Source organism: Bidens hawaiensis, unplaced genomic scaffold, assembly GCF_021521415.1.
Source record: "Bidens hawaiensis isolate Kalapana, Puna unplaced genomic scaffold, B.hawaiensis_p1.1 tig00047015_1, whole genome shotgun sequence".
NCBI lineage: Eukaryota > Viridiplantae > Streptophyta > Magnoliopsida > Asterales > Asteraceae > Bidens > Bidens hawaiensis.
The window spans coordinates 14,644-29,438 of NW_027498412.1; the positions used below are offsets into that span (position 1 = coordinate 14,644).

At 31.8% G+C, this 14,795-nt stretch overlaps 1 pseudogene; it reads right to left on the reverse strand.

Annotated features, from left to right (window-relative positions):
- Positions 1-836: 836 nt before the first annotated feature.
- LOC143596805 (uncharacterized) lies at positions 837-1,149 on the reverse strand (annotated as a pseudogene).
- Between the last annotated feature and the right edge of the window lie 13,646 nt (positions 1,150-14,795).

Sequence of the window (14,795 nt, forward strand, 5' to 3'; positions counted from 1 at the left end):
GGGTGCTAGATTGAAGAAACGAAGATGGTTACCCGAGCTTTAGCCCAAGGGGAGATGGCCACAAGGGTGGTGATTCAAGTTTTAATATGGAAAAACGAGTCAACCATACAACGATGTACTTGCTTTCGAGTCTTAACTTTATGCTTTGTGTAATTTGCATATTATCTAGTCAGTTTTAAACCATTTACGTGTAAACATGTCAATTTAGTTATGCTATATGTCCTGCTTCTTTGTTAGCTAGACTTCGTGACTTGACCCGTTAGGTTGGGTTGCATCTTGAGCCGGATTTGAGCTAATTTTCTCTTGAAACGGGCCTAATAAAAATTTAAACTAATTAAATAAGTAAATATAAGCGCATTAAAATGGTAACATATTGAATGGATCAGCAGTAGAGCAAAGTGTTTTTAGTCAGATTGGTCTAGGTTTTCTAGTCATATTTCATAGTAGTTTCGCATACATCTTCCCTTTTTTTGCTGCAAAAAATGTTCCTAGCTTCCGAATTTATTCAAATCCTAATGCGTTAAGGCACAACACAAACCTATAACATTAAATTTTTGGAGTTTGGCTAAGGGTTAACCCAAAGGCATTCGGGCCAGTTTCGGGTTAAGCCTGAATATATGTTTTACTAAACTGATCAGTATCCGGTCCTGCCAGTTCGTAGATATAATAAAAAAATTTTATTGTAAATAGTAATATAAACATCACAAAATGAGCCGATGAACATGACCCGCCAAGCACCCCAATGACTATATATCTAATAAACATGTACTCTATAAAACAAGGGTATCATTATTAGGAATCTAACAAGATGATGAATTCATTGGCTTAAATGAATATAACCTGATCATGGCAAATACATAGGTTATGATCATAAAAAAACTAGAACTGATTCATGGTTAACAAAATCAACAAAACTGAAAAATAATCACCGAAATATTACCAACATACATTTTGGCTGAAATCATTTCATCTTGGCCTCGGTGAATAAATATGACGATTGACACGCGAATCATACTTTCTGAATTCAATCTTGGTTTGTATGTTCCTTGGATTCTTCTTCTTCAGATAGAAAAAACTAGTTCTCACTGCTGAAACCAGTCTTATGAGCAGTGTTGCACTTTTCTTCTTCTCCCCCATTCTGAAATCTAAACGAACTTAACAAAAAATTAGCATAATGTACCGTTCAATCAAGTATCATATCAAATTCTTACAACCTTGGTTTTAAAAAGCGAGATGCGAAGAAAAGCTACGGGGTTTAAAACAGAAGCGTGAAACACCAGGTGTAAAAGCGAGAGATTTTTGTACTCGAGGCGAACATACTTATATAATTTTTATATATGTATATATCACGGGTTTTTAGCATCCCGACCCATAATGTAGCTATATTTAAACATAATATACTAGTTTTTATCCCCCGTATTACGGAGTTTGTTTTATATTATTTGTTTTTAATATTTATCTTTTTTTTGATTTTTTATTTTTTTATTGTATGAAAGTTAATAATATACTTATGGTTTGATATTAAATTGTTTCACAAATAAATGAGATGTTATAAACCGATTTAAAAGCTATATGAGCTTGATAAGATCCAAGACCCGTTTATTTTTTTTTACTATAAAATTGGTTTTTTAATTATAAATAATAATATATATATCTTTTTTTTAAACAAATTAGATATTAATTTTTAGTATATTCCTACTTTATATGATTTTTGTATCAAGTATTTGGTGAGATTAGTTTTTAATTTAATGAGATGTTATAACCCGTTTAAGAAAATATCTGGGTTTGATAAGACCCATACCCGTGAATTTGGGTCAAATGCATGAGAAACATCCATTTAAAAATCAAGCAAATCTGGTGACTCCAAAAAAAGGGGGAGCGACCAAATCGCGACACATAGGATTTTTATGTTTTCGTTTATATATATTACTAGTTTTATCCCCCGTATTACGGGGGTTGTTTTATATTATTTGTTTTTTAATATTTATCTATTTTTTGAATTTTTAATTTTTTTTATTGTATAAAAGTTAATAATATACTTATGGTTTGATATTAAATTGTTTCAAAATAATGAAATGTTATAACGGTTTAAAAGCTATATGAGTTTGATTAGATCCAAAACCCGTTTATTTTTTTTACTATAAAATTGGTTTTTTATTTATAAATAATATATTTTTTAAAAAAAATAAATTAGATATTAATTTTTAGTATATATTCCTACTTTATAGGATTTTTGTATCAAATATTTGATAAGATTAATTTTTAATTTAATGAGATGTTATAATCCGTTTAAAAAATATCTGGGTTTGATAAGATCCATACCCGTGAATTCGGGTAAAATGCATAAAGAGCCTTCATTTAAAAATCAAGCAAATCTGGTGACTCCAAAAAAAAGAGGAGCGACCACAACGCGACACATAAGATTTTTATGTTTTCGTTTATATATATTATAGATAGATTATAGATTATTTAATATATAAACAACCTACACATACAACCTAAAAAGCATACTATACAAAATTTAGATATTTAAAAATCATTTGCGTACGAAAGTCGAGTGACTCAACTTTGCCTCAGGTCGCTTTTTTCCTAAAAAGCTCGCATTGGGCTCGCCTTGACTAGCCCTCGCCTTAGGTCGCATCTCGCCTTGACCAAGCTTACAACACAAGATTACCAACTCGCTATTGAATTCAAGGTCAGAATTTAAATTGTTTAAGTAGCTCAAATCAGAATTTTTTTCCAACTACAATTTGTGTTCCATCGAAATGACATCGTAGCTTCAAAATGGTTTGTTTAAAATACTAGTTGTACGCGACTTGCTCAAAAATGGGTTGTTTGAAAATGAGCCCGAGCCAAGGTAAACTTGGCTCTTGTGCTTTCTTAAATTAAATCACATATGTTGATATATAAAAATTATAACCCAAAAATACAACACTAATTTTAACATATACAAATTATAAATTGTTTTGTGTATAAATTTTGCATTAGGTGTATGTTAAAAACATTATTTATGTTGTTATATACATATATTATATAATTAAAAAGTGGAGAGCCAGGAAACCATTGATCAAACAAATTCCGATTTGACTTATTTCAGTCGGCTCGTCAAACCTTGACGATATATATATATATATATATATATATATATATATGAGTATCATTACAGAACTGTAAAATTATTTAAGAACTTGAATGAACCATTGAAACCTAACGTTTTCTATAAAATTTTTTGTATGTTAATGTTATTTGAGTGTAGTTTCATCAGTTTGTATATCTATATTTATAATTACAATTTTGAAAATTAGTTTTTATACATATCTATATTTTATTTTACACCTATGTAAATTTGGTAGTACATAAATTTATACATATGTAAACTTGTGATTAAGATATGTAATCAAAATTTTTTTATTTAAAATATGATAAAACTACTCTTAAATAATGTTAGTATATAAAAAAATAAAAAAAATCTTTGATCGTTTAGAGTTTCTAAAAGTTCTTAATTTTTTTAGAGTTCTTAAATGATACCAACCATATATATATATGGAAGGGATAATTTGAGAACCTTGTGAGTTTTAAGAACTATAAGAATCAATTCTAGCCACACATTCAATTAATTATTTGGTTTTTTTTATTGTGATTAAACATAAATAAAATATTATGATGTTGGATTAAAAATGTATTTTAAGGGATTAAAGGGTATTGTTGTCATTAACAAAATCAACACATCTTCAATGATTAAATAAGTCAATCTTTCAAATCAATAATTTATTCTATATATTCTTTTTTAAATCTGGTTATTTTTTTAATTAATACCTCAAAACCTATTATAACAAATTACCAAACTTAAACTATTTTGATCTCAGTTTCTTTGTCATTAAACACAAAAGAACCATCAACTATGAACACACAAAAAAAAAAATGAAAAAAACAAACAATTATTAGAATTAAAAAAAAAACAATTTAAAGTTTGACCAGCTTTTTAAATAATAAAAACAAAACATTTGTAAAATAATTAACCGAGATTACATTTACATCAGTTACACAAATTACCCAATTACTATACAATTACACAAATTACATAAATTAGCCAAATTACATCGACACCAATTACACGAATTACATTATTTACCTAAATTACATCTACATCAATTACACATTACTATATTACATTAATCACCCAACAGTGAAATAAACAAAGTTACGTAAAATTACCAATTACATTTCTTACAAAAGGTACATAAATTAAACAATACAAAATATAAATATTACATAAAATACATATTATATAAAATATTACAATTTAAATAAATTTGATGTTATTTATATGTAAATAAAAACCATAATTTAACACATTCATTTTTATCAAAGGATATGATAAGATTTATCTAAAAATAACTGAAACCAGAAGTGATAAATTTCAAATATGACCATATACATTAGATCCCAATTTCTAATATTTGGTAAATATCGATATATTCTTTTTTATTTTAAATATAAACCAATACAATAAACTTATTTATATTTAATATGTTAGATCCATATTTTTAGATTTGTTATCAAAACTTGAAGTAGTTTTTTTTATAATTCTATAATTTAATTAATGAAAGATACTACAAACTAATAAAAATGTAAGATAATTGTGATTGTGATTTAAATCATTTAATATCAGGAGAGAGAAAGAGAGAAGACAAATTACCATTATATCTCTCAGATAATCTTAACCACATCTTAATGCAAAAAAGTCAAGATTTAATTTAAACCCTTGATTATTAAGATCAATGGTTAAAATAAGCTCTTTAGTTCTTACAACTTATATGAGTTCTGAATTGAAATCACCCTATATATATATATATATATATATATATATATATATATATATATATAGTTTAGATTTTAGGGTTTAGTTTTAGAATTTAAAACTAGTGTTTAAGGTTTAGCTTCAGGATTAGGATTTAGGATCCGAGCTAATTCAACTTGACTTGTATTCGAGTTGAGCCCGATCCTAACCTGGGTCGGCTCAACTCGGCTAATTTACAACCATGCTTCAAATAATACCTTGGATTTTAACAAAATTGGAACCAAGAAATCGAATCGAAATTGATAATAACATGCACAAAAACTTGAGCTTAGAATAGATTAGGAACTAAATAATACAAGAAGTGATTAAAGTTTTAATTCGTACAATCGAAGTGATTGTATAAACTTACTTATCGTTGCCGGCAACGTGGTGGCCTGTCGAAGATAAGACGTTAATGGTCTCAGCCATCGTGTGAGCCCTAGCTAAACATAAACATAACATGTATTATTATATGCATGTGCTCCTCATCTATAAGTTAGCTTGCACTCAACTCCTTCAACTAGCTGCGATTCATGGTGGCTTGATTGTTTAGTGTTCATTGATTACATGGTTAGTCGTTTACATTGCAAGGTGGCAAGCTTTACACACTCAAACCTTGGCCTCCGAGTTGGGGAAAATATGTGTGACATTTGGCCATATTGTTGATAAAATCTAGTATTGTAATAAGATGTCTTAATCTTAAGTACGGGTCATTTAGGCTAATAATATTTACTCGTTTACATTAAGCAAAAACCTTTGAGATGCAAAAATTTCATTCCAAGTGATCAATGCATTCTAATTCGGTAAAATATCTGGTATGCGAACTAGACCCTTTCGGTAAATATTAGGAACTTAAAATATAATAGTAAGTTAGAAAATTTATAAAGTAATATATTTTGTGAAAGTATGTGATTTATGGTATAATTCATATTACTTGTTAGTTTCAATTCGGAAAATGTTTGCATTGCGTCTTTACATCAGCTTCGCCCAAAGAAGCTGCCCCGCACCCAATGCAAATATAATTTTTCTAAATATATTTACCTATTAACAATATTCTATAACTATTGGGTCTGAAAACTCTTGTAACATAACATAATTATAAAAACGACAAGGCCACACCTACTACATGAGATATGTTACAAATAACAAATAAGTGGGTGGACCCCACATAGGGGACCCGCCAAATCCGTCCACCATTGGCTCCTCATCATAGTTTTGCAAAACCTCCTCACCACTTGTCAAGCATAGAACACTAATATAGATATCGTGCTCTAATAAAAATTAAGTATTTATAAGAATTAAATACCTATAATTAGTATGAGTAAGTAAGGTCCTCTCCTCACGGTATCAAAGGAAAGTGTAAGTGAAACTCATGAGTTAAACTAATAAACTATGCGGACAGACGGTGTCAAGTAGTTTAGAAATATGGTTTGAAATCAACACGGTTACTTTTAAAGTTGTAAACAATTATGAGACAAAAGTGGTTCACTTCAGGAGGTAATGCGATAACTAACTAATCATGGATTCTATAAAATTGATTGCGCACTAATTACTAGACCTAGTAGTTTTGTTGTGATGAAAAGTGAAACCCTAGTCGAAATGTTGACACAACTGAACGCGATCTACCAAATTACCAGTTTTATATTATGAAAATCAATTATCATGCAATGACTAACAAGTATCAGATCAATGACACAAGAACCTAGTCCTAATTGTTGATGAACACAACCGAATAGTCGATGCAAGATTCGATAAACAAAACATAAACTATTTAAACAATCAATTGATAAAGCAAATAAGATCAAATAACATATTCAACCAAGTTCTTAATGATTAAAGCATAAAGAATATGATAAAAGTCAGTTTACACGAAATCCAAGCCTAGAGTGTTCACTAAAGTTTTTAGCCTGACATCGACATCACGAGTAATTCACTTATATGATGAAATGATGAAAGCATAGGCTGGTTGGACGGATCGGGAGCTACAAGATGTTGCAAAATCGTCCTCGAGTTACTCAACAGCTGGTAGAATGAATGATATCTCGTATAAGGGCTGGAAACTAGTTATAATATCAACTTGGGTTTTTTCCCGTTTTTAGATCCTTCGCGTAGCGCGAAGGATTTTTAACCATTTTTTCGCGAAGCACAAACCAAGATAACCTCATAAAATTTGTTTCATCGAGAAACTAAAAATTCATATATTATGGGCCCCGTAACTCATTTTATAGCACGAGACATGCCAATTTTACTAAAAGAAACTTTCCTATTAACACGTCTTATTCAACTTTCGGCTTCGGGTTTCTCATCCAAACCTTTCCCAAATCCTTCTTAACCATCCATGTATGCTTCCCTATGCTTCCGTTTTTTAAGACTCGCTTAATCTTCATCTGGATGGCATTTAGTTAGCTCGTTTACGCTCCGAATACTTGTGATTATAAAAGAACTCAAAGTAATTGTGTTCGCTATATATAAACAACTAAAATACATGAAATAACACATATATACACATGATTTATACCCGAACATCACATCCACACACTTAACATTTTCTTGCACTCAAGCAAACTATTATGAAACATATACACCTCGATTGATGGTTCATCAATTATCATTATTAATATTAGCAAGGTATAAGGTCATACCCAATTCTCAAGACTGACATTTCAAGATTGTATTAATAATGCATTTAAAAAAAATGGAACCGCCAAAACACGTGTACTTTGTTTCCAATTAAGGCACACATGATCACACCCCTCGTATATATTGCTCATCTCGTTTTAAATCTGGACCAACAAAAAGTGTGCTAGTATCTCCCTGCCCTCTATTCCAAGTATGAACACAAAGTAATAAGCTTGCTAGCCAGTCATATGTCCACCCATTAACCACCGGTTGCATAGAGAATATAACTAAGGGTTTTTTTGTGGATTAGGTTCGGGGATGGTATAAGAATTATTTAGTGAATTATGATGGATGAAACCCAATTTATTCAAATAACTAAACAAACAATCCAAACTACTGACTGACTGTTATTTACAACTCAGGGTTGTCACATTTACCCAAAACCCGAATCCCAACCCGAAAAAATCCGTACCCAAACCCGAACTAACCCAAACCGAAAAACCCAAACCTGAGAAAAGACTAACCCGAACCCGAATCGAAGTAATTCGGTTTGGTTTTCAGGTTTGATTTATAAGTTTTGGGTCAACCCGAATAAACTTTTAGTTTTGAAATTAAAAATATTTTTAGGTATAATAGGCTTAGTCTTAGCCAACTATTATGGATATATTGTTTATTGTTAATTTATGTTTTCCGTTTATTACTAATAGCAACCATAATCGAATAATCAAATCACGTCCGATTGAAGAAGATTATGGTTCGAGTTAGTTACTTAGTTTTATTCCTCTTTTGAATTGTTATATCAAGTTATGTTGGCTTATTATTTAATTATTTGCGTTACAAGCAAAGAAGAATATGTTGTTTTAATTTTAGCATTGAAGTTTTTTAATTATTTTTTGTTTTGTTTTCTAGGATACTTGAAACCTGATTAACCCAACCCGAAAAAACCAGAATGGGAATTACCCTAACCCGAAACACCCATGAGAGATTTGGGTTGGGTTTCGGGTTTAGATTTAAACTTTTAAACACGAAGAACCCGACTCGAAAAACCCAAAGAACACCCATATTACAACCAATACTTACTTCAAACATTAACTCTTTTGAGTTTTTCTGATTTTTCATTTTTTAAAACCTTTCTTATATATTAATTTCTATTTTTGAACAAGACATCAATATATACAAACAACTGAGTCGAGAAATACGTACATTTTGTACTATGCTCCACAAACCGACTATATACAACTCTGACAAACCAAAGTGAAAAGGCACAAACTTGGCTCCTAGGGGATAATGTATGGTAGGGAGTATTATTTATGTAAAGGCCAATTATATGTGGATTTCTATAGTCCTAATTCTCCACGTAGGTGATGGTATTAAGATCTCTACATGCATATGACAATCAAGTTCTAGATATCATGAACATACTCGTTACACTCTTAATACCACTCATATGACATGTATATATCTATATATTATTATGTGTATAATATATAAGGCAAATTTCACACACACACAGGAGGAAATTGGCTGTCGATATAAAACATGGGTACCCATTCCCATAACTCGTGATCCCATCTAAATGCTCCATTTTAATTTCCCATGTTTGAAAAACATTTGATGAGAAAACTTTTGAGAAACTTAAAAACTGACCATGACCAAAGACCTCTAACTTGGCATTACTAACAACAATTATCAATTTACAATTTTGGATTTTGCGCAAAATCAAGCTACTCTAACACAATAAAAATTTTAAAATCCCCCCCATCCCCACACTTGAGGTTAACATCATCCTCAATGTTAAAGATTTAGCTTTCAAAAGAACATTAACGAGGATGAGGTTAAAATTTATTGATTTTTAAAATTTTAAAACAGGGCCTAATGTGATGGTTATAAGTAATACAATTACACTCGTAACAAATTAACTAGATAAGCAAAATAAATTATGAAAACAAAATCACTTGATATAGGTAACCCGTGTGTACTCGTGATAGCCTGAAAATATCCCTGTTCTCCAAAGACTCAATTGTGTCTGAAACTCTTAAAAAGAGTAGAAGCACGGTCCTCACAATTATTAGACAAGGTCTTTTAAATGGTTTGCAAAATTTTTATTTTTAATTACGAAGCCGATTAAATAAATTTCATAATTATATTTATTAAATGAGTAAAAATGTTAAAAGACCTAACTCACTTTCGTAGGAATCACGGTTGCATTTAGCATATAGAACAAACCTTTAAACTCCCCGGTAGCTCGGGTGGTAAGGTCTCATGAGGGTTTATATTGAACTACACCCACAAAGTTCAAATACAACAAAAATATACATGTAGTCAAATCAACCGTAACAAAATACCATGAATACTCTGGGTAGCTTGATAGGTTCCTTACTAAATTATGATTCTTTCACCGAAATGCAACAAAATTCCAAACTTTCTCGTGTAGCATCCCCACACTTGATACAGTGGTACTCTTGAAATAAAACGGTTAAAACAATTATAAAATAATAATAATAAACTAAAATACAAACTGAATATAAAATCCGGGTTGCCTCCCAGCTAACTCTAAGTTTTTATTAAGGTATTCAGCCGGACCGTTACCTCATTTTGCGGTTATGGTGGTCGAATGGAACGTTTACTAGCCGAGTTTCCCATAAAAACTCATTAATTGCCATGCCTCAGCTCTGCTTCTTGTGTCATGTTCAGCATGTCTAACAAACCAATATGGGCCGGTGTAAATGCAAATTTGCCTTCTAATTTCCAACATATGCTCGGTAGTTAACACTTCGAGCTCGCACCCATTTTCTCGAGATTGAAACACCGGGATTATATCGTGGTCGAACAAAACATTATCCCACAGAATTCCCGGTGTATGGTTGGTAGTTAAAATTTTGTGTCCATACCTTCTTCATTGTGGTGGACATGAGTGTAAACCGAATATAAGGCCACTTCACCATGTTTTGTTCAAGGCCTTCCAAACTTACTTTCCTCTTCTTTGAACTTGCACCATCCCCCAAATTTTCATTTATATGTGCGACCAAAATGGGAGAACGATCGGAATTCACTTGGGTTACTTCAATCACCGGTTCTTTAAAGGTTGCTATGCCTTCAATCGGGTCTAAACATTCAACTTCATGTCCCAAAATCCAAACTCTCTCCCTTTATATCGTCATCTTCAATCACAACCAATTCACTCGCCGACTCTTTAAAAATTGACAAATTTGGCGTGTTATTATTTTCCACAACCTCGTCCTCGACTTTAAACATTGAAATTCAAGATCCGTTTCTATCACTTCATCATCAACCACAACATCACTAGCTAGTTGCTCCCAGTCTCGTTTAATTTGAGCCACATCTTAAAATAGTTGACTTATCAACTTATCTTAGGCAACATTTGATCTTTCTTGGCTTTCCTTGAACTCTTATTTCTCTTCCATAACCTCTTTTTTGAGCATCATTAAAGCATCCAATTTAGTGCTCACGTCATCGTGATTATACTCTTCATGATCCTCATATGATGGTAAGCAATCATGGTAGTAACAATCCTCCTCTTGATATCTTACAAATGTTGGATTCTCAAGCCCATCACTATCATACTCATTAGCTGACTCATAATAACCTAAATCATTAGGTGGAGGCGGTGAATAATTCTGGTACTGGCTGTAATGACCCTACTGGTGTAGTTTCCTTTGGTTATAATTATTTGGCTCGTAGTTGCCTTGGTAGTTTACTGAAGGTGGTTCATGATATAAATGTGGATGGTATAAGTCATAATCTTCTATGAAATTATATCCTTCATGTGGGTCATAAATCCGACTCCTGTTGATACACGGTTTTGCGTCTCAGTCTAACGAATGAGACCTGTTTAATAGATTAATTTATTTGGGGTATTTTGGTTATTAATGTAAAGGTTCATTTGTTAGGCCTGTATAACGAATGAGATCTGTTTAATTCGTCCTCATTCGTTATCTATGTTAGAGAATGATAGTTAAATGTATAAGGTTCATTCGTTAGGGGATGTTAACGAATGACCTTAACATATGATAAAGAATGAGAGGCTCATTCGTTAGGCTTGTCTAACGAATGGTTTCGTCTTCTATATATTCTATTGAAGTAATTAACAATTCTTATAATTATCATTTAAGTGTTGTTACCTTGTCCAAATACTCTCTCAACACACACATTCACACACGGTTAATGTAATTGTTCACATCCTAATCGTATAGTATATCATAAGACTAGATCGTAATGTATGAGATCATATCAAGTGGTTTTTCAAGTGGTATCAAAGCCTGTTTCTGATTGATTTATAACTAGGAAGGTTATACGAGTCAATTGAAGCATGAACTGTGTGTTATTTGTAAATAAATGTATGGGAATTGAGTTTTGACTGTCCGTAACTAAAATGATAAATTAAGCATTGTAATGATGTTATTTAGATTCAAATTGATTGTAGGATTGTTCATGATGTTGTTTGAACACCTGTGATCATTTAATTGTAATAATACGTTGTAATTTGTTGATTTGGGTTTACGCGGGAACGAAGACTGACTTTGAGTGAGTTTCAGTGAAATTGGTCAGAAATTGATGTGTTTTGTGGTTTGGATTAGTTTGGATTGTGTTTACGAGTGATTTAGGTGTATTTTTGAGGTGATTGGTTTTGTTTTTGAACGAGTTTTAATTTAATTGATTTAGTGTTGGTTTGTATTGACTTCGAATCTGGAAAATAGTTTAAAGATTTGAAGATATGAATGTCAATTCGCTAATTTCATGACTCATTCGTTAAGTTCATTCCTCATTCGTTTGACGGTTGTAATTGTCTTTGACTGCTGTAACCAACTTTGACAGGTGTCATAAAAACGCATTCGCTACTACAGTTCCTCATTCGTTCACTAAACCTTCCTTCAACATAATCATACGTTATTGTTCATGTGTGTGAACAATAGCATTCATTCGTTGTTTGTTTCATTCATATACTTCTTATTTATTTGAATAGTACATTTGTTATTGTTCATTTGTTACATTTATACAACTCATCCGTTACCTAAACACACTCATTCGTTTCTAAAGTATATCCTCATTCGTTCACTCTAAACTTTCATAGTTTTTCAGATTACACCTGGATCTTTCAAACTTAACAAGTTTAATCCTCTAAATTTCAAAAAAATGCCAAATTTTTATGCTTTTTGGCTTCCCAGAATGCCCTTATGCAAAAAATGTTGAACATGGGTTTTGAGATCGAGTCTCATACTAAATGCCCGAGGCTCATGAATTTGTGTGACTTTACCAAGTGGGAACCAAGATTTTGAGCACATTTGGGTTCTATTCATCCGGACTATGTTCATAGTTTGGATGTTGTGTATAAACCTCTGTTGCTTGGAGATGCTTCTACGATTTGTACTGAAAAAACCTTTAAAAACTACTCAGTTGAAAAAAAGAAAGCCTATGAGAGTGAGAGAAGGCGTATACTACTTTGACCATGGAATTAACAGAAACTATCCTTCACCAAGTCAGTAGCATTAAGATCTGTGCTGCCTTATTCCAACATTTGAGAATGAGGAGTTGGGTAATACCAAGGACATCAAGAAGTTGATGCTCAAGTTTCAATTAAGAAAGTATTTAAAAGGTGAAACGATAAATGATATGTTGACAAGGTTTTGTCATTTGATTGCTGAAATGAAGAATTCAAGATGGAACTTAGTGAAGGTGATCAAATTGATACCTTGACGAGTGCACTACCGTCTCCATATTCTACATTTCTATTAGTACTCAAGGAGAATAATTTCTTCAAAAATGAAAAACTCACTGCGATGGAATTTTTCCAAAAGCTAGAAGAAAGAGAATATGACTTGAGGGGTCAAAATTCCTTAAAAGAAAACCAAGAACCTACTTTGTTTGGAGGATCACTTCCTATGAGCAGTAATTTTGTCCCAATCACTGCTTTTTATTCACAAGCTGATCAAAAGATTCCGCATGGTGGTAATTCTGGTCCTAATGTATGCTTTATGGCATCTGGATCTGGTACTTTGTTTGCTGGTGCAAGTTCTCAGAATTCACAACCACCACAAGTAAACATGAAGGAGGCTGAACAACAGTTTTCTTCATGTATGCTTTTTATGACATCATATGAATAGTTGGTGGGTAGCAAGATTGCTACAAGTGATCTGACTAATGAAGACTATGATCAGATCGATCCAGATGATGTTGAGTTTATGGATCTTAAGTGGAATATGGCTCTGATTGTAAGGAAAGTGAAAAGGTTCATGCAAAGGACAAGGAAGGACTTGCCAACATTGAACAACATAATTGGCTTTGACTAATTAAGAGTCAGATGCTATAACTGTCAAAAGTTTGGTCACTTTGCTAAAGAATGTGACAAACCAAAGAAACAATATTCGGGAGCCCAGACTCAGGAACAGAGTTTAAACAAGAAATACAACAACTCTGACTCAAAAGAGAAGTCAACAGGAGGTGACGCAGTTAAGCCTGGTGGGTCACAAGACTTGATTGCTAATGAAGGAGTCGATTGGTCTCAAAGATTGTTAATTAACTCACCTAATGGTAGTCAAGAAAATCTGGATTTTTTTGAGCAACATGAGAAGTTTAAAGATGCTAGAGGTGATAGCTTGACTGATGCAAGTGATGAATCAGAGACTGAGACCGATTCAGATGATTCAAGTATTGAACAACAGGAGAACTTTGCTTGCATAGCAAATATAGAAGAGGTTAGTTCGAATTCTAGTAAATATGTTTATGTTGATTTGGGTAAAGTAATGGAATCTGTTGCTAATGAACCAGAGTGTTTTCATTGTGGTGAATTAAAGTCTAAACTTCAGTCATCACGTCACCATAATTATCAACTGGTTCGTGATTTAACAATCGTTCTTGATATATATCAACAAGCTTTTAAATCTAAAGAAAAATCAAATGAGAAACTTAAAGCCTTGTCGGATAGTAGTCATGATCTTGAAGTAGAAGTGAATGTTATATTAGTCTTGATTTAGAATCAATTTCAAGAGATTTTAAAGCTAAGAACAAATGTAACAAAACTTGAATATGAGATATTAGAACTGAAGAACAAACTATGGAAGTTTAGAGATTCTTCATTTTTACTAAATAAATTCATTGAGGTTAATAATAACCAACAAAAGAATGGTAAAGTAGGTTTACGATTTGTTGAAATCCCTCCTCCATTCCATAATGATTATACTAGTATTCCATAAACAGTAGATCATACAGTTGAGAATGATATTCCATTGATTGTTGATACTATTGTTACTGAGAATAAAGTATATCATGAGGATAATGATGAACCTAATAAACCAGTCAATGAAAAAGCAGTTCCATT